We start from the raw sequence: 25596 nt of genomic DNA, 5'->3' as shown, positions 1-25596 counted from the left end.
TCAAGAGTGAGCTAGTGATTGGAAAAAACGGCTTTATTGAGGCAGCAGTGTCACAGCTCTTTGACTGCCCTTGGAGAGCCAGGAAACCCCAAAGGCAGTGTGTTGGAGTAGCAGCTCAGAGGCAGTTCTGCAGTTATATTTATGCGTACTTTTAATTACTTGCAAATTAAAAGGTGGATTACTCAGAAATTTCTAGAAAAGAAGTGGTAACATCCAGGTGTTGCCATGGCATGGAAAGCTACACTGTGGGTAATGGGAATGACTGTGCCTCTTAGTTTTCTATGGTTGCTGTAGCCGATTATCACTCACTTAGCCACTTAATATAATACAAGTTTACCCCTGGGACTGGACAGAGGCTCAGCCTGTGCCACATCCTGAAGCTCTTCTGGCCAGTCTAAGCCATGGCCCCTTTAAGAGGGGATGGTGCTTCAGCTTGAGGTGAGGGATGCTGCCAGCGTGTGTGCCCTATGGAAGCGGAGACTGCGAGGATCCCACAGGAGCCATGTCGCGGCTGGAGGGAGTCTGCAGAGGCGGTGGCACCTTGGTGAGAGGGAGTCCGCAGAGGTTGAGGCATGGCCGGAGGGAGTCAGCAGAAGCGGCAGCAGTCAGAGGGAGTTTCTTTGGAGAAGCGTGGTGGCTTCAATGTGATGATGGAGGAGGCACGTCTTTGCTTTAAGTGGTGAGGACTTGTACCCCACTGGGAACCCTCCAGACGTCCCTGCTCCTTCTCTGTGGCTCCCTGCTTTCCGGCCCTGACTTCTCTGTGGGCATTTGGGCCCAGTTGTACATGTGGGGGTGGTTTTGGGGTCCTCACCATGGCAGTGTCAGCAACCAGTTCTGCCTGAAAGGCTATGCCCATGTCTGACCCACATCCAGCATTTAGGAGTGCACAGGCCCTGAGCCATGGTGAAGCCTGGGACCTGGGTCCCTCTGAGCCCTATGGCCCTCTGAGCTGGGGTATCCTAATTTTCATTTCCACCTACAGTGCATGAGTTCCCCCTTTTCTAAAACCACACTTGCATTTCTACTTTTTTTAAGAGACTGAGTCTAGGCTGTGTCACCTGGGCTAGAGTGCAGTGCCACAGTCTCAGTTCACTGCAACCTTCACCTCCTGGGTTCAGGCAATTCTCCTGTCTCAGCCTCCTGAGTACCTGGGACTACAGATGCCCACCATGATGATGCCAGGCTAATATTTGTATTTTTAGTAGAGATGTAGTTTCACCATATTGGTCAGGCTGGTTTCAAACTCCTGACCTCAGGTAATCTGCTCAACTAGGCCTCCCAAAGTGCTGGGATTACAGGTGTGAGCCACCTTGCCTGGTGAATTACAGTTTCCTAGTGAATAGTTCATTTTGTGTACACATTGGTCTCACCATTTCAGATTCTTCTGAGTATGTGGGCCCACCTGCTCCGAGCTGACTTAGAGGAGAAGGAGGAGTAGTCGCCCGCCACTCATGCTGGAGGTTGGAGCCTGCAGTATCGCCTCGCCTAGCTGTTGTGGTTGGTGGCAGTGACTGAGACTACAGCACAACTGAAAAGGTAAAAAGATGGCGGGACAGGTTCACCATCTTGGCCCGCACAGCCTGAGGCATGGGGGATGGCTTTGGGGTATCCTGACATGGGCAGTGGGCACTATCCAGAGTGTCACTGCTGGTGTTGTGGGGGCTGGTTGAGGGGTTATTTGTGGCACCACTGCCAGTGGAGAGGAGAGGGTTGGGGGCCCTTTCCTGGGGGGTGCTGCCCATTGTTGGGGGCTGGGATGGGGCCTGTCCCAAGCAGTACTGCCAGCAGCAGTGGGGCATTTTGTGGGCACTATCTGGGGATGTACTGCCCTAGGTGGGGGGTGAGTTGGAGGAGCTATCAGGTGCTGCAATGCCTTTGTCAGGGATGGGTTGGTGGCACTATGGGGTGCAACACTGCCAGCGGTGAGGGGTGTGTTGGGGGTGCTATCAGGTGTTATATTGCCCCCAGTGGGTGGGGGGTGTGATATCCAGGACATCATTGCCTGTGCCTGGGAGCTTGTTGGGGGCACTATCCAAGGCTGCATTGCCCACATGGGGAGCGGATGGGGGCACTATCTGGTGCTACAGTGCTGGTGGTGGAGGATGGTTTAGGGTTACTGTAGGGTGCTACACTGCTGGTGGCGGGGAGAGAGGGTGTTTAAAGGCGCCATGGAGACTACACTGAGACAGAGGTGGGGGAGCTTGTTGGGAGAGCTACACAGGGTTGGACTACCCATGGAGGGATGTAGAGGTTTGGTGGGGGCACTCTTGGCACCAGATACACAGCCTGAGTGGGGGGAGGCAGCAGGTGGGTCAGGTGCTCTCAGGGATCTGCACTGCCTGGGAAAGAGCAGGTGAGTGTGCTATTCCAGGCGGCATTGGTTGTGGCAGGGGCAGGTTGGGTGCGCTATTGGGCTACTCGATCTATCCATGGTGGTACTTCCCAAGGTGGAGAGGGAGTTTGGAGTGCTCTCTGTGGCTGCACTGCCCAAGCAGGGAGTTGGTTGGGGGTGTTATCCAGGGCCTCATTGTTTCCAGCAGGGAGTGGGTTAGGGCACTCACTGTTCAGGGTTGCAGTGCCTGCAGTAGGGGGTCATTTGGGTGCCATATGGGGGCATCACTGCCTGTGGTGGAGGTCTGCTTGGGGATGCTATCTGTGGTACACTGCCCACCACAGTGAGCCAGTTGGGGTGCTCTCCCAGGATGTGCTGCCCATGGGGGGGGTGGTCTCTGAGTGCCGTTAAGTGCTGCAGTGTCTAAGGCAGGGGCAGGTTAGGGGCTGCCATCACATGCTACACTGCCGGTGGTGGGGGATGGGTGTTGGCACTATCCTGGGGCTACACTGCCAGTGGCAGCAGGTTAGAGGCTCTGTCGGAAGCTGCACTGCCGGTGGCAGAATATGGAGGTTTCAGTGACAGTGGTGGTCTCTCAGAGAGGAGTGGTCCTCCTCTCCCCGGACTCTAAACTCTAAAAGGCCATCTCCTTCTGCATGGCAGGCACATATTTATGTGAAAATCCTGATCACAGCAGGGCACCCAAGACCCATCATGGTTCCCAGGCCCGACACCTCACATTCTGTGTTGTAGAGACTGCCAAGGATACCCAGGCATGCAGTAGCAGACACCATGGGGTGACAGGGCCCTGTGGGTGGTCTCAGGAATCAGAACCAGCACTTTGGTGGGGAGGGCTAGCTGGGGCTGATTTTCTGCTGCTCCTGCTTTCTGAGCACAGCCTGGGTGTTCCCAGTGGTTCCTGTGCAGCGGGAAGCCCAGGCACCATGGTGTCTCCAGTCTTCACTTCCTAGCCAGTTTGGGCCAAAAAGAGATGCTGTGGACTTTGGAGGGTGGGTGTGGGTGCCTTCACTGAAACTGGCCTGTGCCACCCAGTGACCAGCATGACAAGGTGAGGGTCTAACGCTACCACTCTCTGTGTCCTGTTCTAGGCTTTTCTGGCTTTCCCTGCCCAGCTGCTCCATGCCAGGAGAAGGAAGAGCCATCTGCTGCATGCTGGAGGCTGGAGCCTGTGATACCATGGCTCGCCTTGCTGCGGTGGGTGGCAGTGACGGAGACTGCAGAGCACTGGAGAGGTAGGAGCGTGGCTGGCTGCTACCAGGGCAGGGACAGGGGTGCAGAGGTGGCCAGGTGGCAGCCTCTAAGGTGGCCTCAGGCCCTCGGTCCCCTGCTACTGGTTACAGCAGGCAGGGTTGGGGTTGCCACCACTTCTGCCATGCCATGTGTAGGTGGCAGCTGCAGTTGAGCTCGTGGCAGCGGGTGGCAGTGCAGGTCCCAGACCTAAGTGAGGGCTGAGGGTCATAGAATACTCGCCTTCCACCCTAGGATCCACTCCTCTTTGGCGGCTCCCTGAGTGCTGGGCTGTGGATCTCTACACTGTGCAGCCACTAGAATGCAGCTGAGTGTGACTTCCCACACTCCTGCAGCTGGAGCTTCACTGCCTCCATTAGGACCACAGTGGTGTCTGGCCCCTGGTTCTGTGCTGCTGGCTGCTGCATGCATGTCCAGGGTTGCCACTGCTGCTGATGTGCACCATCTTCAAGGGGTGGCTGCAGTGGAGCCCATGGTGTCAGCTGGCAGGGCTAGTCCCAGAAGACCCAAGGGCTGCCCAGTGGACTGCCCTCCCAGCCTAGGGTGTTTCTTTCTTGGCCAATGCACAGAGCGATGGGTCAAGGTCACTGGGTGCTGTGCAGCCCCTGGATCCTTGAGGCTGACTGGCCGGTTCCTGCTTTCCTGCAGCAACAGGGCCAACTGCCTGTGTGAGGAGCTGCAGAGGCTTCTGGCCCTGGGATCCTCACTGCGGTGGAGCTGGCGGGCAGCGTCAGGGGTTGTCACTGTGGCTGCTGCATGGCCATGTGCAGGTGGCAACTGCAGCTGAGCCCAAGGCAGAGGCTGGCTCTAGACAGCCTGAAAATTGCCCAGTGCATGGCCTAGGGTCCATCTTCCTTGCCCCCACCCAGAGTGCGGAGTCTGGGTGCTGGGTGCTGTGCAGCCTCGGGGGTGGGGCTGAGTGCCAGTTCCCACCCTCCTTCTGTTCCTTTTTGACCCTGGTCCAGGGTGCTGGTTGTGGGTGTTGGGTACCCTGCAACCACTGGAATGGGGCTGGGTGCCTGTTCCAATCCTCCTCCTGCTGTGAGGCCTGATTTAGGTGCCACAGCAGGGTTTGGCCCTTGGGTCCGCATTGCTGGTTGAGGCGGGCAGCATCAGGGATTGCCACCGCTGCTGCTGCATGCCATCTGTAAGTGGCAGGTTCAGCAGAATGCACGGGAGGCTGCAGGGCTGGTCTCAGACAGCCTGGGAGTTGCCCAAGGCACCTCCCCCCCACCATAAGATCTGTGCTTCTTTTGCCCAAACCCAGAGCATAGGCTCGCAGGCTCTGGGCCCACTGCAGCCCCTGGGATGAGGCTGAGCACCAGTTTCTGCCTCCTTGCAGCTGCACCACCGAGCACCTAAATTAGGTGCCATGGTGACATCTGGCCCTGGGTTTCCTGCTGCTGGTGGGGGAGGACAGGGCCAGGGGTTGGCATTCATACTGACTTGCATCATTGCCAGGTAGCCGCTGTGGCTGAGCCCATGGCAGATTCTGGCGGGGCTGCTTCCTGAGGGCATGAGGATCATGGAGGGTACCACCATCCTATCCTAGGGTCCACTTTTCCTTGGCTCTGGCCCATAGCACAGGTTTGCAGGCGCTGGGCACTGTGCAGCCACAGAGTTGTGACTGAGCATCTCCTGCCCACCTGCACCTGCAGGCTGACTGTGGCAGTATCTGGTTCTGGGTTCTATGGTACTGAGGCCAGTCCAGGGTTGCCAACGCTGCTACCCCATGCATGTACTGCAATAGTCTGATAGCTGAGCCAGCTACTGAGTGCTTGACAGAATTGGTAGTGTAGACAGTGTGGATAGGCTACACAAAGGGAGATTGATGCCCCCAGGGCAGTTGGGATGGTGTAAGATTTCATCACACTCCTTGGAATGACATGCAAATGAAAACTGAATGTTTTGTTTCTGGAATTTGCCATCTGATATTTTTGGGATGTACACAGGGAACTGAAACTGTGAAAGCTACACTGTGGGTAATGGAAATGACTGTGCCTCTTAGTTTTTATATAAGTTTTCTATGGTTGCTGTAGCCGACTATCACTCACTTAGCCACTTAATATAATACAAGTTTATCTTTAAGTTCTGGAGGTCTGAGTTTGAAATGCATCTTACTAGTATAAAATCGGGATATTGTCAGGGCTACATTCTTTTGGAGTTGCTGGGGGATAATCTGTTTCCTTGCTTTGTCCAACTTCTATAAGAGGCTGCCTGCATTCCTTAGCTCATAGCCCCTCTTTCATCTTCAAAGGCAGCAGTGTAGCATCTTCATATCTCTCTCCTGACTCTCCTACCTTTTGTTTTTCCTCAAGACAGGGTCTTACTCTTTTCTCCAGGCTGGGGTGCAGTGGCATGATCATGGCTCACTGCAGCCTTGACCTACCTGGGCTCACATGATCCTCCCACTTTAGCCTTCCATGTAGGTAGAAGTACAGGTGTGTTCTACCATTCCCAGTTAATTATTATTATTATTTTGTATATATCATAGAGACAGGGTTTTGCCATGTTGCCCAGGCTGATCTTTTTTCAAATATTTTTAAAATGTTACTTTAAGTTCTGGGGTACATGTGCAGAACATGCAGGGTTTTTACACAGGTATACATGTGCCATGGTGGTTTGCTGCAGGTGTCAACCTGTCATCTAGGTTTTAAGCCCCGCATGCTTTAGGTATTTATCCTAATGATCTCCCTCCCCTTTCCCCCTACCCATGACAGGCCTTGGTGTGAGATGTTCCCCTCCCTGTGGCCATGTGTTTGCATTGTGCAACTCCCACTTACAAATGAGAACATGCAGTTTGGTTTTCTGTTCCTGTGTTAGTTTGCTGAGAATAATAGTTTCCAGCTTCATCCATGTCCCTGCAAATGACATGAACTCATTCTTTTTTACAGCTGCATAGTATTTCATGGTGCAAATATGCTGTATTTTCTGGATCCCCAAGGCTGGGAAGGCAGATTCTCACTCAATTTCTACCTTTTCTGCTGCTGTCTCTTCCCTCTGCCATCTTCTCCCTTTCCCTCTGTTCTTTGAAGAAAATAGGTTCACAGCAGCCACTGAACTTTGTCTTGCTTTATGTTCTACTCTTGGTCTCATTTCCTTTCTTTCTCCTTCCACCTTGCCTGGCTGATTTTTCATATCATCCCCTTGAGAAGGCTTTATGACATTCTTAAACATCTTCTCAAAAGTGAATTTCTGCTTATGGTTTAAATGGATGCCATTGTCAGCAGGGGTCAGTGATGATCCACCCATCTCCTACACTACTTTCCTTTGCTCTCTGGTTCCCACATTTGATTCTGTTTTCTCCCACTTCTTCGGTCCGTTGGGTAGTCCCAGTCTGCCCTTACTTCTACCATGTGAATGGAGGGAAAGCTAAGCCATCCTTCGTGGCTTTCCAGTGAGCCAGCAGGTGGATCTTCAGACCTTCCTGCCTGTGTGGGCATCCAGAAAACTTTTAGGTGTGTTGCCATGGAGACAATAGAGTATTTATTGTACTACATTCCTTAGGCTTTCTGATGCAACCTGCCCTCTTTCCCAGATTGCTGTGATGCTGCAGGGAGGTTTCTTAAATTAATCTTGTCAAAATAGCCTTCAAATCCTTTTGGAGCAGGAATTTCTTTTCAATCTCACAAGGCACAAACTGTTCAAGGGAAGAATTAGGAACAAAGACAACACAGGGGAACTGGAAAGAACTTGGAGAGCATTTAGAGAAAAGCAGGGAAATGATTGTTGGGTTGGAAAATAGGAGCATGGATAAGTGGTGAGAGGAATGGGGATTATTTAACTGGGACAGAGAGGCTGACAGGTGGCCTATTAATAGGCTTCCAGTTTGTGGAGGGTTTGCACAGGGAGACTTGCTTTCCATTACCAGGGAAGAGAAGACACTAAAAGTGGAAGGTAGGGGAGCCCGAAGCTGAGGAAGAACTTCTATTCACAGGGTCCATTAATTATAGCAAGGGAGGATGGATCACAGCTCTTCACCAAGTAGTCTTCCCAGCAGCACTGGGGTGGTGGTAGGGCTTTCTGTGAGTTATCTGGTGCAGAGCTTCCCAATCACTTGTCCTCAGATAGTAGCGAGATGGCTGCCTCAGCATCTCCAGGGACACGTGGTAAAAATATAATTTTCTGGGCTCTACCCAGACCTTCTAGCCTAGAATATCTGGGAGGAAAATTCAGATGTCTGTATTATTATACACCCCAACCCTAGAGAAATGTAGAATTAACTCACGGAGAACTAAGAGACTGGTGATGCGGAGAAAGAGGAAACGCCTCCCCAGATTCCTCTGATGTTTGTTCCCTGTAGCATCCTGCTAGTGCTTCCACTGCCCATGAGCTGCTCCAGAGTCCAGGCCACACCTGCCCTGGTGACTCTGTCCAGCATCCCTGCTGGACCACTTGGAATGGACCCTGGGGCATCAAAGCTGCCCTACAGCTCTGAAGAGCCCCTGTGTCTCTCCTTAATCACAAGGGTGCTGTGAAAAATGCTCATTCCATGTTTTTGTTGTAGACTTCACTGGCCATCACTGAAGTCTTAGGTGGCTATTCTGTGGAGTTTTCCAATGCCAAGGGGTCCCTCAGACACAACCACTGCCCCAAAGGGGCTAGAATGGAGTGAGCCTGGGAGTCAAGAGATGGTATCTCTCTTGAGCTTGAGCAGGCTGTTTTACCTCTCCCCATCACAGTTTCTTTCTCTGGAAAAGGAGGCACCCAGCATGGGCAATCTCTAAGATCCTTCCAGCTTTACCTTTCTGTCTCTACTGGCTGTTTGAAGAATTGCAATGCTTGAAGAGTATAAAGTCATAGATTCAGTGTAATATTTTATAGTGAAATATTTTAAATTCAGTGTTTTTTTTCTTTATATAACTTTTCTTGGGGATGTTGGGAAGGATGAGGGAAAATACACGAATACACCCAACTCCAGCAAGCTCAGCTTGTGTGTGGGTCTGCCATTCACCATGCGTGACCATGCACAAGCTCTCTCATCCCTTGGTGGCAGCAAACCAAACTACACATGCTGTTCTTTGGCCTCAGAACAGTTTTTTTATGTTTTAAATGTAGCTTGTAATCAATGAATATTGTTCATGAGAACACTAGGAAGGTTGGGGGGCTGGAATCATTTCACACAATTACTTGCTTGTTTCCTGCTGAATTCAAGATTGCAGTGATACTTCAAAAAAAAAGCTCCAATGTCAATTATTTATTTTGCTTGTAAGCTTTTGGGACCAGCCACACCCTGACACTTAAAAAATAATAATGAAATGTTAGTATAAGAAAAATTGCTAGCTGCCCATCCCAACCCACTATCCAGGTAACTGAATTTAATTTGAGGCACATTGCTCCCTACACGGTAGATTTTCCAGTCTCCTCTATGGTCAGGTAAGTTGTGGACAATGATAAAGATAAATTACTCTAAGCCATCATTTAAGGAAGTCTTTTTTAAAACAAGTAAGAAAAGGATTCTTTTTTCCTTTCTCCCTTCCTCCCTTCATTTCTCCTTCCTTCCCATCCTCTTCCCTCCCTTCCTTCCAGAATGCAATTGCAATGGCTGGAGTTCCAGAGCCACTTTAGGCCGTAACATAGAAATCAAGCATTGAGGATAGCAAAGAAAAAAAGTAGCAGCCTGAGACAGAATGACCATGGGGCTGCCATCCCACCCCAGGATTGTCTCCCTTCAGACATCTTTTATGTGAGAAAAAAATTAAGCCACTATTATAGTTTGTTTTACTTACACAGCTAAACCAAATTATAATGTATCCATATAGGTTCATTCTGAGCAGATGATGCTCAGATCATGATGGAGATCACAGTGATTGGAGCACTGAGCAAGATGGAGCTCAGAGCAGATAGAACTCTGAGCAAGATGCAGTTCAGAGCAGATGGAGCTCTGAGCAACATGGAGCTCAGAGCAGATGGAGCTCTGAGCAACATGGAGCTCTGAGCAAGATAGACCTCAGAGCAGATGGAGCTTTAAGCAAGATAGAGCTCAGAGCAGTTGGAGCTCAGAGAAGATGGAGCTCAGAGCAGATGGAGCTCTGAGCAAGATACAGCTCAGAGCAGGTTAAGCTCTGAGCAGATTAAGCTCAGAGAAGAAGAAGCTCCAAGCAAGATAAAGCTTGGAGCTGATGTTCCTCTGGGTAAGATGGAGCTAAGAGGTAGATGGAGCTGGAAGTAAAAGGAGCTCAGAGCAGATGGTGCTCAGAGAAAGATGGAGCTCAGAGTGATTGGAGCTGTGAGCAAGATGGAGCTCGGAGCAGATGGAGCTCTGAGCAAGATATAGCTCAGAGCAGATGGAGTTCTGAGCAAGATACAGCTCAGAGAAGATGGAGTTCTGAGCAGATTAAGCTCAGATAAGAAGGAGCTCCAAGCAAGATGGAGCTTGGAGCTTATGTTCTCCTGTGTATGATGGATCTAAGAGCTAGATGGAGCTTGGAGTGAAAGGAGCTCAGAGCAGATGGTGCTCAGAGCAAGATGGAGATCAGAGTGATTGGAGCACTGAGCAAGACAGAGCTCAGAGCAGATGGAGCTCAGAGAAGATGGAGCTCAGAGCAGGTGAAGCTCTGAGAAAGATGGAGCTCAGAGCAGATGAAGCTCTGAGAAAGATGGAGCTCAGAGCAGATGGAGCTCTGAGCAAGATGGAGCTCTGAGCAAGACGGAGCTCAGAGCAAATGGAGCTCAGAGAAGATGGAGCTCAGAGCAGATAGAACTCCAAGCAAGATAAAGCTCAGAGCAGATCGAGGTCTGAGCAAGATGGAGCTCAGAGCAGATGGAGCTCTGAGCAAGACAGAGCTCAGAGCAAATGGAGCTCAGAGAAGATGGATCTCAGAGCAGATAGAACTCCAAGCAAGATAAAGCTCAGAGCAGATCGAGGTCTGAGCAAGATAAAGCTCACAGCAGATGGAGCTCTGAGCAAGATAAAGCTCAGAGCAGATGGACCTCTAAGCAAATCGAGCTCTGAGCAAGATGAAGCTCAGAGAAGATAAAGCTCTGAGCAGATGGAGCTCTGAGCAACATAAAGCTCAGAGCAGATGGAGCTCTGAGCAAGATGGAGCTCTGAGCAAGATGGAGCTAAGAGCAGATGGAGCTAAGAGCAGATGGAGCTCTGAGCAAGATAAAGCTCAGAGCAGATGGAGCTCTGAGCAAGCTGGAGCTAACAGCAGATGGAGCTCTGAGCAAGATAAAGTTCAGAGCAGATGGAGCTCTGAGCAGATGGAGCTCCGAGCAAGATGGAGCTAACAGCAGATGGAGCTCTGAGCAAGATAAAGTTCAGAGCAGATGGAGCTCTGAGCAGATGGAGCTCTGAGCAAGATGGAGCTAACAGCAGATGGAGCTCTGAGCAAGATAAAGTTCAGAGCAGATGGAGCTCTGAGCAAGACGGAGCTCAGAGCAGATGGAGTTCTGGGCAAGATAGAGCTCAGAGCAGATGGAGCTCAGAGCAGGTTAAGCTCCGAGCACATTTAGCTCAGACAAGAAGGAGCTCCAAGCAAGATGGAGCTCGGAACTGATGTTCCTCTGTGTAAGATGGAGCTAAGAGTTAGATGGAGCTGGAAGTGAAAGGAGATCAGAGCAGATGGTGCTCAGAGCAAGATGGAGCTCAAAGTGATTGGAGCACCGAGCAAGACAGAGCTCGAAAAAGGTGGAGCTCTGATCAATATAGAGCTCAGAGCAGATGGAGTACTGAGCAGATGGAGCTCTGAGCAGATTAAGCTCAGACAAGAAAGAGCTCCAAGCAAGATGGAGCTTGGAGCTGATGTTCCTCTGTGTATGATGGAGCTCAGAGCTAGATGGAGCTTGGAGTGAACGGAGCTCAGAGCAGATGGTGCTCAGAGGAAGATTGAGCTCAGAGTGATTGGAGCACTGAGAAAAATAAAGCTAAGCACAGATGGAGCTCTGAGCAGATGGAGCTCAGAGCAGATGGAGTTCAGAGCAAGATAAAGCTCAGAGCAGATGAAGCTCTGAGTAGAGTTCTGAGCAAGGTAAAGCTCAGAGCAGATGGAGCTCTGAGCAGGTTAAGCTCTGAGAAGATTAAGCTCAGACAAGAAGGAGCTCCAAGCAAGATGGAGCGTGGAGCTGATGTTCCTCTGTGTACAATGGAGCTAAGAGCTAGATGAAGCTTGGAGTGACAGGAGCTCAGAGCAGATGGTGCTCAGAGAAAGATGGAGCTCAGAGTGATTGGAGCAATGAGCAAGATTAAGATCAGAGCAGATGAAGCTCTGAGCAAGATGGTGCTCAGAGCAGATGGAGCTTGGACTGAAAGGAGCTCAGAGTAGATGGTGCTGAGAGCAAGATGAAACTCAGAGTGACTGGAGCACTGAGCAAGATGAAGATCAGAGCAGATGGAGCTCTGAGAAAGATGGAGCTCAGAGCAGATGGAGCCCTGATCAAGATAAAGCTCAGAGCAGGTTAAGCTCTGAGCAGATTAAGCTCAGACAAGAAGGAGCTCCAAGCAAGATGGAGCTTGGAGCAGATGTTCTTCTGTGTAAGATGAAGCTACGAGCTAGATGGAGCTTGGAGTGAAAGGAGCTCAGAACAGATGGTGCTCAGAACAAGATGGAGCTTGGAGTGATTGGAGCACTGTGCAAGATGGAGCTCGGAGCAGACGGAGCTCTGAGCAAGATAGGGCTCAAGGCATATGGAGTTCTGAGAAGATGAAGCTGTGAGAAGATTAAGCTCAGACAGGAAGGAGCTCCCAGCAAGATGGAGCCTGGAGCTGATGTTTCTCTGTGTATGATGGAGCTCAGAGCTAGATGTAGCTTGGAGTGAAGGGAGCTCAGAGCAGATGGTGCTCAGAGCAAGATGGAGCTCAGAGCAAGATGGAGCTCAGAGATGTTCACATTGAGATGGAGCTCCAAGAAGATGGTGCTCAGTGCAAGATGAAGCTCTAAGTAAATTCTTCCCAGAATAAGATGGAGCATAGAGCAAATGGAACTCTGAGCAGATGGCATTTAGAGCAGATGGTGCTCAGAGCAAGATGGAGCTCTGAGCAAACTGTGCCCAGAACAAGATGGAACTCAGAGTAGATGGAGCACTGAGCAAGATGAAGCTCAGAGTAGGTGGTGCTCAGAACAAAACGGAGCTCTGAGCATATAGTACTCACAGCAGGATGAGTACTTAGAGTGATTAGAGCTCAGAACAGATAGAGCTCACAGAAATTGCTTCCAAGCAGCTGGTAATCAGAGCAACCTGGAGCTCCAAGTAGATGGTGCTCAGAGCAAGATGAACCACAGAATGATCAGAACGCTGAGAAAAATTAAGCTCTGTGCAGATGGTGCTTAAAGCAAGATACAGCTCAGAGTTATTGGAGCTCTGAGCAAGATGGTGCTAGGAGGAGATAGAGCTTTGAGCAAGAAGCACCTCCAAGTAAGATAGAGCTTGCAGAAGTTGTTTCCTCCTGCAAGATGGAGCTCAGAGCAAGATGGAGCTTCGAGTGATTGAAACTGTGAACATTGCTCTGAGCAGTTGGAACTCTGAGCAAGATGGATCTCTGAGCAAGAAGGAGCTCTAATCAAGATGGAGCTTGGAATACACATTGCTTGGTTTTAGATGGAGCTCAGATTAGAGCTCCAAGGAAGATGGAGCTCAGAGAAGACAGAGCTCTGAACAAAAAGGAGCTCCAAGCAAAATGGAACTTGGAGCAGATGTTTCTTGGTGTAAGGTGGAGCTCAGGGCAGATGGTGCTCAGAGCAAGATGGAGCTAAGAGAACATGCTGCTCGCAGTAGTCAAGTGGAGCTTTCATCAGATGGTGCTTAGAGCAAAGTGGATTTAGAAGTGCGGTGTCACCCGGTCTTCATTCTCATAGCTCTCCCCTTTCCTGGGACCCCTGATATCTATATTTCTTCTCCTATTTGAGCCTTGCTCTCTGAATCTTCTCAGTTTATTTCCCCCATCTAGAAACCATCAGACTTCAAATGGTCTTGTGATGAGGATATCAACCTCTTTCTCTCCCTCCAGGACAACCAAGTTTCTATATGTCTCCTCTGGACAGCACAGGTGAAATCTTTTAAGAAAAAATAACCGAAACTTTTCACCATGACAGCAAGCAAGGAGGAAGGACCCTGAAGTCCCTCAATGCCCCTTTTCAGCAGGAAGTAGCTATAGAGAATGACATCTGCCCCATCTCCCAAAAGATTTCTGGGTCCCAGCCACTTGAGAGAAAATGTAAGAGGAGGAGACAGTCAGATATGAGCAGGCACAAGGGGGAGGTATCCATGTTGGAAAGAATCCCCCAGAACACCTCTTTGGATGCTCAGTACCCCATCTTTGAACTGTCAGAATGTTGTTAACTAGATCATGATAAGGAAAAAAGGCAAAGGGGAATTCCTGAGAGCTGAGCAGGCACAATTAGTAAAAATTGACTGCTATACCTTCCCAGGGTGGTGGTAATATGCAGTGCCACCATTAGGTAGGATTCGCATTGATTAATGTTTCCCATGCGTGTGCATTAAGCACAGTTCGGGAGGATCCCCCAAACTTTGGTGAGAACTGGGCAAAGAAATAACTGAGGCAATAGAAGATAACAATGCAGAATATCATGGGGATGTTTCCAGCAGGGTCAGCCCCCTCCTCTCTTGGAGAGTATTTGTACTTTCCCAATAAAACTTTTCTTTATTTACAAATTGGTCTTTTGTGTAAATTATTTCTTCCACAAAGACAACCAAGGATTGCCCGGGGAACATCTTCATGTGATTTCATTCATAGTAAGAGTCTATTCCTGGGAATCTCAGAGTGAATCCAATAATGACAAGGAGTATCAATTACAGAGTTGATAAGGAAAAAAACAGTTCAACTATGCTTGACTTATTAAGAAACTTATCTAGGGTTTGACTATTTTTCACTGGGGGAAAATCACAAAAGCCAGGTTCAGTAATGCACAACTGTAGTCCCAGCTACTCCAGAGGCTGAGGCAGAAAGATTACTTTAGCCCAGGAGTTCAAGGATGTACTGTGAAATGATGGTGCCAGTGAACAGCCACTGTACCCTATCACTGCAGCCTGAGCAGTGACCCTATCTCAAAAATATTAACAATTATAAAACATCTGTTTTAATAAAAATAATTAAATTGTAACTTTTAAATCTCATTTATTTTAAAAATTCATTCATTGCACTGTAACTTATAGTTTTGATGGTGTTTTTATGATCAAATGCCCAGAAAAGTAACATATGCCATGTTAAATGAGGTCTCAAACTTCTTTCTTTACCTGGGTTCATGTACTAGAACATCATGAAAAAGCAAATCTAATGCTTTTAGGAAAGCATTGCAGCAGATAACTTAGAACAAATTAAATGGTTGTTCTGATACATAAATTACTCCCTGCTGGCTGATATAAAAAATCTTGTTGCTTTGTGTTATTTCTCTAAAAAATGATTTGATGAGAGTCTAAGTGCTTTAGAGTCATGAAATTTTGCCACTGGGTGAAAAAAAAAAGAAAACTTCTGTAAATTAAGCATGATAAAAATGTAAATGTTCTCCGTTTCGCCAGCAAAATCAAGTAGTATGTCATTTTACAAGATGACAATGAAGAGTATACAAATGAAGATTTATAGTTTGCCAAGTCATGTTAGGCTTAATACATGATCCAAAATTATTCTGTTGAGATAGAAAGGTGTGATTCCATAAGCACTGCAGGGTGCCTTGAAAGAATTTTAATATGATTGCTGTCTACTAAATTCTTAAGTTACAAAAAGAAGATGCTTTTTAGAGTTGTTAGTAAGTGTAAATTGATTTTAAACAGTGATGAACTTTCTAGATGCTTCTTTCATGTTGGACTTTAATATTTTATTTTCAAGCAGAACCCATTTTTTTTTCATTCTGCAATGAGCTAAAGGATGGCACAACAAGAAGCACTCAATGAGGATATCCAGAGAGTAGTGCAAGAATATTATATCTATCCAATGCTGGAGAGGGGCGTGGGTACATATGTAAAGGTCATCTACAGAAAACCACTGTGGAGTGTAAAGTGCGTGGGTCCTTTACAGACAAATATGGCTCCTTACTATGAAGACCAGAATAGATTGTGTTCATGTGTACGTAATGTAATGATAACTTACTTCTAGAAAACATGGAAACAAATGTCACAATTCAGGTGCTTTGAAAACCTGGTGAACCGCCTCCACACAAATAGTTCTAGGCAACATATTTGAAATAGCTAAATACTTGCCTTATGACTTTAAGCATATTGGGTTTCAGAAATGAAAAACAAGTCAATATTCTGAGATGAGAGTAGGTGATACAATGAAAATTGAAACCAAGTACTTTTATCATGTTTTCTTCTTGTGGAGAATTCAAAAACTAAAGAGATCCCAGGAACATTTTAATAACAAAGTGCCATGAGGAATTTCTCTGCTTCTTTTGGCCTTGAAGACCAAAATGATTATTCTGTGATAGCTCTCATTTACAGAACAGTAAGATATGTGGAATACATCTATCCAGGATTTGTCATCTCTGGTGTGACTAGAGGCTTTTTGATGAAAGTGCCTTGAAGCCCATTTCAGATGTTAGATACAAGTGATACAATCCCACAGAACATCACAAATTTAGCAGAAGCCACTATTAAATGTAAAGAGAAGTATGACCCAGGATTCTATATTGATTGTCAGGGAACAATATTTATTTCTGTAATCAAGCATACTTCCTTTCCTTTGACAAAGTTTATGATAGCAAACCTCACAAGGGCAACCAGAACTCTGCAGTGTTCACTCCTCACACCACAGACCGCTACAGTATAGTAAAGGTGACAACCGAGCTAGACAAAAACACAGTTTTTGATGACCAATCTTTGGAACTTGAGACTGAAAATGTACACTTTCTCAGAATGTTTTCCTTTTAGCATGTCCAGGTGTAATTTTGACAGTACTTTGTATTGGGTTGGTGACACAATGGGGAAACATAAACTACTGACACTGGACATTGCCATGTTTTTCTGCATGGCGTTATCATCTTAACTATAGACATTCTGTGCTTTCATAGCATGATGTTTCTAGTATTTAGAAATGGACCTTATGCATCATATACTTCATAAGAGCTTAGAAAGCTCTCATCTAGGTATTACCAAATGCCAAAACATTTCTCTGTGTATGCCATATTCTCCCACAGCCAGAATTCATTCTGGGTGATATGCTGATCTTGGCTGCTAATGAAGTGATGTGGATGTACCAGGTGTCTCTCGCTCTCTGTGAGTCTATGGCAAAAAGGAGAACACTGAAAGGCACAAAGTTTACTGCCACCTTTAAAGGAACTTGTCAAAGAAGCACTCTAATTCTCCCCATCTGAATGTTGTAGTCCTATGTGCCCAACACCAACATGGGTTTTTACAGCAATTACTGTGTAATGATCACAATCACATTCTGTAAATCATAGATTCTATAGAAACTCTGATAATGTCCTATAGATTTTTCAGTATCTAAAATCAATTAGTTTATAAAATAATTTTAGTTTTGCTTGCTCACTTCTTCAACAGAATGCACTGGTGAGTCCTGCTCTGTTCTTGTATTTTATAGGTGTGGCTATCCCTCTTGCTGTGTTCGAAGTCCACTTCTACAAGTACCTATGTATAGAGCAAAGTGAAAATTCTTCAAGTGAAGAGTGTATGTTGTTTTGTGGGGATCTTTAGGCTTGGATTTGAAAAGCTGTTTACTACACAGAAAGGTGGTTATTTTTATATTATATTTTATTTTTAACTTTGTGGGTACATAGTATTTATGTTGTACATGACATGTTTTGATATGGAGGCATGCAATATGAAAAAAGCACATCATAGGGAATGGGGTATGCATCCCCTTAATCATTCTTTAAGTTACACACATTCCATTTACACTCTTCATGTTATTTTCAAATATATTAAGTTTTTATTGGTCACAAGGGTTTTATTATTTCTATTTTTCTGTACCCACTAATAATTCCTACATGCCACTCACTCTCTCACTACCCTTCTGCCTCTGGTTATCATTCTTCCACCGTCTATGTCCATGAGTTTAATTTTGATTTTTAGATCCCAGAAATAAGTGAGAACATGGGACATTTAATTATAAAACCTTTGCTATGGCCTATGTCCAGAATACTATATTCTGGGCTTTTGTCTACAGTTTGATTTTTATTTTAAGTTTTATATTTATGTCTTTAATCCATCTTAAGTTGATTTTTTTAATGTGTTAGAAAAAAGTTGTACAACTTCAATTTTCTGATTATAGCTAACCGGTTATCATAGTACCATTCATTGAATAGGAATCAATTCCCCATTGCTTCTAATTATAGACTTTGTCAAAGATCAGATGGTTGTAAGAGTGCAGCCTACAACCTTCTCTATCCTGTTTCATTGGTTTTGTGTAATAATTTTTTGTGTCAGAACTATGATGTTTTGGTTACTATACCCTTGAAGTATAGTTTGTAAACCCCCAAAATCTAAGACACGTCTCAGTTAATTTAGAAAGTTTACTTTGCCAAGGTTGAGTATACACACCTGTGACACAGCCCCAGGAGGTCCAAATGACTTGTGGCCAAGGTGGCAAGGGCACAGCTTGGTTTTATACATTTTAGGGAGACATAAGACATAATTAAATATGAGTGTAAGATTTACATTGGTTTAGTCTGAAATGATGGGATAATTCGAGGTGAAGGTGGGAAAACTTGAAGTGGAGAGGAAACTTCCTTACAGGTTATAGGTAGACAAGAGAAAGATAATTGCATTCATTTTTTTATTGGTCTTTCCAAATGAGGCAATCAGATATTAACTTATCTCAGCACAGGGATGACTCTGAATAGAATGGAAGGCAGGTTTGCCCTAACCAGTTTCCAGCTTGACTTTTTAGCGCAATAATTTTGGTCCACAAGATTTATTTTCCTTTCACATTTTTCCCTTTTTCATTTAAAAAAATCTATAGGAAATTCTCATGTTTCAGGATGGCAGAATAGGAACAGATCCAGTTTTCAGTTCCCAGGAAGATCAATGGAAAAGGTGAATGATTTCTGCATTTCCAACTGAGGTACCCAGTTCATCTCTTTGGGACTGGTTGGAGAGTGGGTGCAGCCCACAAAGGGCAAGCCAAAGCAAAGTGGGGAAATCACCTCTTCCAGGAAGCACAAGGAGTACAAGGATTTCTCTCTCCAAGCCAGAGAAGCCACGAGAGACCATACCAGGAAGAATAGTGCATTCCAGTCCAGATACTATGGTTTTCCCATGGTCTTCACAACCAGCAGTAACTGCGCTACCAGGGCCCTGGGTTTCAAGCACAAAACTAAGGAGCTGTTTGGGCAGCCATGGAGCTAATGGCAGGAGCTTTTTCTTTTCACACCCCAGGTACATCTGGAATGCGTGCAAGACAGAACCCTTCACTCCCCTGGAAGGAGGGCTGAAGAAAAGGGAGCCAAGTGGTCTGGTTCAGCAGGTTCCACCTTCACAGAGCACAGTAAGCTAAGGTCCACTGTCTTGAAATTCTAGCTACCAGCACAGCAATATGAGGTCAATCTGGGATGATTGAGCTTGGTGAAGGTAGGGGCATCCATCATTGCTGAGACTTGAGTCTGCATTTTTTCCCTCACAGTGTAACCAAAGCTTCCAGGAAGTTCAAACTGGGTGGGTCCCACTACATCTCAGAAAGGCTTCTGTGGCCAGACTGCCTGTCTAGGTTTCTCCTCTCTGGGCAAGGCATCTCTGAAAAAGACAGCAGCCCTAGTCAGGAAATTATAAGTAATACCATCTCCCAGGGAAGGAGCACCTGGGGGAAGGGGCAACTGGGGACATAGCTTCAGCAGATTTAAACATCTCTGCCTGACAGCTCTGAAGGTAGCAGCAGATCTCCCAGCACAGTGTTCAAGCTCTGATAAGGGACAGACTGCCTCATCAATTGGACCCCTGAACCTTGTGTATCCTGACTTGGAGACACCTCCCAGTAGGGGCTGACAGACACCTCATAATGATCTCTGGCTGGCATCTGGTGGGTGCACCTCTGGGACAAATCTTCCAGAGGAAGGAACAGGCAGCAAGCAATTTTTGCTGTTCTACAGCCTCCGCTCATGATACCAAAGCAAATGGGATCTAGGGTGGACCTCCAGCAGACCAAGAACAGAGGGGTCTGACTGTCAGAAAGAAAACTAACAGAAAAGAATAATATAAACATTAACAAAAATGATGTCCACTCAGAGAACCCATCCAAAGGTCACCACGTCAAAGACTCCCATGATGATGGGGGGAAACCAGAGAAAAATGGCTGAAAATTCCAAAAACTGAAACACCTCTTCTCCCCGAAAAGATCACAACCTTTCACCAGAAATAAAACAAAACTGGATGGATGATGAATTTGAAAACTGACAGAAGTAGGCTTTAGAAGTGGATAATAACAAACTCTTCTGAGATAAAGCAGCATGTTCTAACACAATACAAAAATGCTAAGAACTTTGAAAAAAGGCTGGATGAATTGCTAACTAGAATAACCAGTTTAGAGAAGTAAATAAATGACCTGATGGAGGTGTAAAGCGCAGCACAAGAACTTCATGAAGCATACACAAGTATCAATAGTCAAATCGATAAAGCATAAGAATGGATATCAGAGATGGAAGATCAACTCAATGAAATAAAGTGAGAAAACAAGATTAGAGAAAAGTGAAAAGAAACAAAGCCTCCAAGAAAGGATTGAAGAAAAAGGAAAAGAAACAAACAAAGCCTCCAAGGAATATGAGACTATGTGAAAAGACCAAATCTACATTTGATTGGTGAACCTGATAGTGATGGGAAGAATGGAGCCAAGTTTGAAAACTCTCTTGAGGATCTCATTCAGGAGAACTTCCCCAACCTAGCAAGACAGCCCAATATTCACATTCAGGAAACACAGAGAACACCACAAAGATACTCCTCAAGAAGAGCAACCCCAAGACACATAATTGTCTGATTCACCAAGGTTGAAATGAAGGAAAAAATGCTAAGGGCAGCAAGAGAGAAACACTGGATCATCCACAAAGGGATGCTTATAAGACTAACAGCAGGTATCTTTGCAGAAACCCTACCAGACAGAACAGGGTGCAGGCCAATAGTCAACATCCTTAAAAGAATTTTTAACCCAGAATTTCATATCCAGTCAAACTAAGCTTCACAAGGAGAAATACAATCCTTTACATACAAGCAAATGTTGAGAGGCTTTGTCACCACCAGGCCTGTCTTACAAGAGCTCCTGCAGGAAGCACTAGACATGGAGAGGAACAACTGATACCAGCCATTGCAAAAACATACCAAATTGTAAAGGCCATTGATGATATGAAGAAACCGCACCAACTAATGTGCAAAATAACCAGCTAGCATCATAATAACAGGATCAAATTCACACATTGTTATATTACTCTTAAATGTAAATGGCCAATTAAAAAGCACAGGCTGGCAAATTAAATAAAGAGTCAAGACCCATTGGTGTTCTGTATTCAGCAGACCCATCTAGTGCAAAAACACACATAGGCTCAAAATAAAGGAATGAAGGACTATTTACTAAGCAAATGGAAAGAAAAAGAAAAAAACACAGGGGTATGCAAAAGAAGTCATAAAATACACTTTAAACCAACAAATACCAAAAGAGACAAAGAAGGGCTTTACATAATAATACAAGGATCAATGCAACAAGAAATAACTATCCTAAATATATATGCACCCAATATAGGAGCACACAGATTCATAAAGCAAGTTCTTTGAGATCTACAAAGAGACTTAGACTCCCACAAAATAATAGTGGGAGACTGTAACACCCCATTGCCAACATTAGATAGATCAATGAGACAGAAAATTAAAAAGGATATCCAGGACTTGAACTCAGCTCTGGACCAAGTGGACCTAACAGACATCTACAGAACTCTCCATCCCAAATAAACAGAATATAAATTCTTCTCAGCACCACATCGCACTCATTCTAAAATTGATGATGTAATTGCAAGTAAAACACCCCTCAGCAAATGCAAAAAAATGGAAATTATACAGTCTCTCAGACCACAGTGAAATTAAATTAGAACGTAGGATTAAGAAACTCACTCAAAACTGCACAAATATATGGAAATTGAAAAAATTAAGGAAGAAATAAAGATCTTCTCTGAAACCAACGAGAACAAAGACACAATATACCAGAATCTCTGGGACACTTTTAAAGCAGTGTGTAGAGGGAAATTTATAGCACTAAATGCCTACAAGAGAAATCAGGAAATATCTAAAATTGACACCCTAACATCATAATTGAAAAAACTAGAGAAGCAAGAACAAACAAATTCAAAAGCTAGCAGAAAAGAAGAAATAACTAAGATTAGAACGGAACTACAGGAGATAGAGGGGAAAAAAAACTTCAAAAATCAATGAATCCAGGAGGTGGTTTCTGGAAAAGATCAACAAAGTAGAAAAAAAAGAAGAATCAAATAGACACAATAAAAAATGATAAATAGGATATCACCATCAATCCCACAGAAAATACAAAGTACCATGAAAGAATACAATAAACACCTCTATGCTAATAAAATAGAATATCTAGAAGAAATTGATAAATTCCTGGACACAGGAGAAGGCAAATAACTGCTGGTTTTTGTATTTGATTTTTGAGAGACTGTTTTGCACATTTCCAAACTTATTAGTTCAATAATTGCTCAAGATGGAAAAAAGTGTTATATGTTTTCATTTTATAATTTTATTATATATTTTCATTTGTGAGATTTTTTCCCAAGGACCTTCCCTTGGATATGGAAGAATGTCAAAGTAACCAAAATAAAAAATAAAGAAAAGAAAGAAGATAGAATAAGGCTATTGTCTTTGAGTAAGACTCAAAGTAATGTGATACAACTGTTGCTAAGAGATATATGGTGCCTGGGATCAATTAACAGATGTATGAAGTCTAGAATCTAGGAGAAGATATTACTGCTCAGACCACATCTGGACTATTGTGCTCAATTATCAGCCTTAGACTACTCCAAATTAACTACTATTTAGGGAAGAGCAAAAGGAGTGATAATAAAATATAAAATTATTTTACATGAGAAACAAAGAATGGAAAGTATTTCTCATTGAGAGAGATTAAATTCTAGCAGAAGATGGATAGTCACTTGGAGGGGAATCTGCAAAGGCTTTACAATAGCATTTTTATCTTCTTCACTTAATGATAATATTGCCAATATCAGTGGTAATAGTAGTAATGATAGCTGTTACCTGTCTAATGCCCCTAAGTTTACAACCCTCTTCTCATAAATATCATTTCATTTGATCTATCCAACAGCTTGAGAAGAAATTATTGTGATTTATGTTTCACATATGAACAAATGAATTCAAGATGACTCAGTTACATGCTCAGGAAATACAGATAATAAGGGAAAGTCTTGGGACTCCCAGTTTATTGGGCCCCAAATCATGATGGGTATCTGGACCATGTTATCTAAAGTCTTCTTTTCAATATTTAGTTTTTATTATTTTAATAAACATTAAATCTGACAATTATGTGCTTTGGGTTTCCTCTTCTTAAGCAATATCTTTGTGGTGTTCTCTGTATTTCCTGGGTTTAAATACTGGCCTGCCTTGCTAGGTTGGGGAAGTTCTCCTGGATAATATTCTGAAGAGTGTTTTCCAACTTGGATTCATTCTCCCTGTCTCATTCAGGTACACTGATCAAGCGCAGATTAAGATTTTTTTACATAATCCCATTTTCTTGGAGACTTTGTTCATTTCCTTTTTAAAAAAAAATTAATTGTACTTTGAGTTCTGCAGTACATGTGCACATCCTGCATCTTGCATACGTACATACATGACATGGTGGTTTTCTGTTGCATAGGTACATACATGACATGGTGATTTTCTGTCTTTTTCCTACCCTTCACTGTCAACTACATCAGGCATTTCTCCCAGTGTTATCCCTCCCCATCCTCCTTGCCCCCCTTCTGTCCCTCCCCTTTCCTCCCCACCCCCCACCTACCCAGTGAGTGTTGTTCTCTTCCCTGTGCCCAAGTGTTCTCATTATTCATTACCTGCCTATGAGTGAAAACATGTAGTGTTTGATTTTCTGCTCTTGTGTCACTTTGCTGAGAATAATGGTTTCTAGATTCATCCGTATCTCTACAAAGGACACAAACTCATCGTTTTTTATGGCTGCATAGTATTCACGGTGTATATGTGCACATTTTCTTTGTTTAGTCTATTATTGATGGGCATTTGGGTTGGTTCCAGGTCTTCGCTATCATAAACAGCACCACAATGAACATATATGTGCATGTGTCTTTATAATAGAGCAATTTATAAACCTTTGGGTAAATACCCAGTAATGGGATTGTGGGGTCAAATGGAATTTCTATTTTCTAGATCTTTGAGAAATTGACATTGTCTTCTGCAATGGTTGAACTAATCTCTTTTCACTCCTTTTTTTTTTAATCTTGCCTTCTTGTTTTACTTCATTGAGTTGATCTTTGATCTCTGATATTCTTTCTTCTACTTGATTGATTCAACTATTGAAACTTTTGAATGTTTCAAGAAGTTCTCTTGCTATGTTTATCTATTCTGTCATATAGTTTATGTTTTTCTCTAAGTTGATTATTCCAGTTATCATTTCATCTAACATTTTTTTCAAGGTTTTTAGTTTCTTTGCATTGGATTAGAACATGTTCCTTTAGGTCACAGAAGTTTGTGATTACCCACCTTCTGAAGCCTGCTTCTGTCAATTCATCAAACTCATTCTCCATCCAGTTTTGTTTCCTTGCTGGTGAGGAGCTGTGATTCCTTGAAGAAGGAGAGGCATTCTGATCTTTGATGATTTCATTTTTTTTCTGCTGGTTCTTCCCATTTTTTTGTGGATTTGTATGCTTTTGATCTTTGAAGTTAGTGATTTCAAACGGGATCTCTGAGTGAATGTTCTTTCTGTTGATGTTGACGCTATTTCTTTTTGTTTTTTTGTTTTCCTTCTAATATGCTCCTCTGCTGTATGAGGTGTTTTTTTGTTTGTTTGTTTGTTTTTGGTTATACAAGGGGCAAGGGGCCTCTTGAGGAGCCAGTCTGTCCTTTGTCTACATGCAGAGGTGCCTCTGGGCTGCCTCAGACTTGGCTTGGCTGCTGTGTAGGCTTCCTCTGGCTTTCATTTACATAGAAACAGGTGAGATTAGAACCTCCTTTGCAATGGTGGATGTCCTTTCCCCTACTGAGCTTGATTGTCCCAGGTAAAGCTCGAACTGCTGTGCTGACCATGAAACTCTCAAGCAAGAGGGCTTCAATATACTGATCTTTATGGAGGTGGGACCTGCCAAGCCATATCAGCTGTCTCCCTGCTTTTAGCTCTCCCTCTATCTGGGAGGTGGGTAGTTCTGCTCTGCTGACACTCTTGCCATTAGTCAAAGCCTCTGCCCCATTTTGTGCCAAGAACTCGTGGCACCTGGCCAGCTGTAGCTGTCACTAAGATCTTTGTTAGTAACTTGGGGTGCTTTTTAGCTCAGCAGCATTCTCCTGGACTGTGGTTTGCAATGGCCATGGAAGAAGCACAGTATCTGAACCAGGGTGCAAAGAAGTTAAAGTCCCTGATCCTCCAGTCAGTTGCATTTCCTGGGTGGGGCAGCAACTCACCCTGCCTTGTTTTGCCCTCCTAGGGCAGTTCCATTGAAATGAACCTTGTGCCTCAGTTGGAAATGTGGAGATCACTCACCTGCATCTCTCTCACTGGAAACTGGGCTCCAGAGCTGTTCCTATTTGGTCATCCATATACAGTTTTAAGATGCATAATACAAATAGAACACCTGCAAGAGTGATCTAACATTCCTAATAGAACTGTAACACTCATAAATGCAAAAAAACCACTCATAACACTAATGTACCATTCACAATACAAATATAACAATCATACTACTTATCTAACACCCATAGTAGAACTGTGACACTCACAATACAAATATACAATACACAATATTAATAAAACATTGGCAACACTGTTGTAACATCTGTAATGCTGTCCTGATACCTGTAATTCAACTGTAATACTCATGATACCAATATATCATCTACGATACAATTGTAAA

This window comes from Callithrix jacchus, chromosome 1 (genome assembly GCF_049354715.1).
Source record: "Callithrix jacchus isolate 240 chromosome 1, calJac240_pri, whole genome shotgun sequence".
Classification (NCBI taxonomy): Eukaryota; Metazoa; Chordata; class Mammalia; order Primates; family Cebidae; genus Callithrix; species Callithrix jacchus.
The sequence above is the reverse complement of the archived record's forward strand: the minus strand, read 5'-3'. Positions refer to the sequence as shown.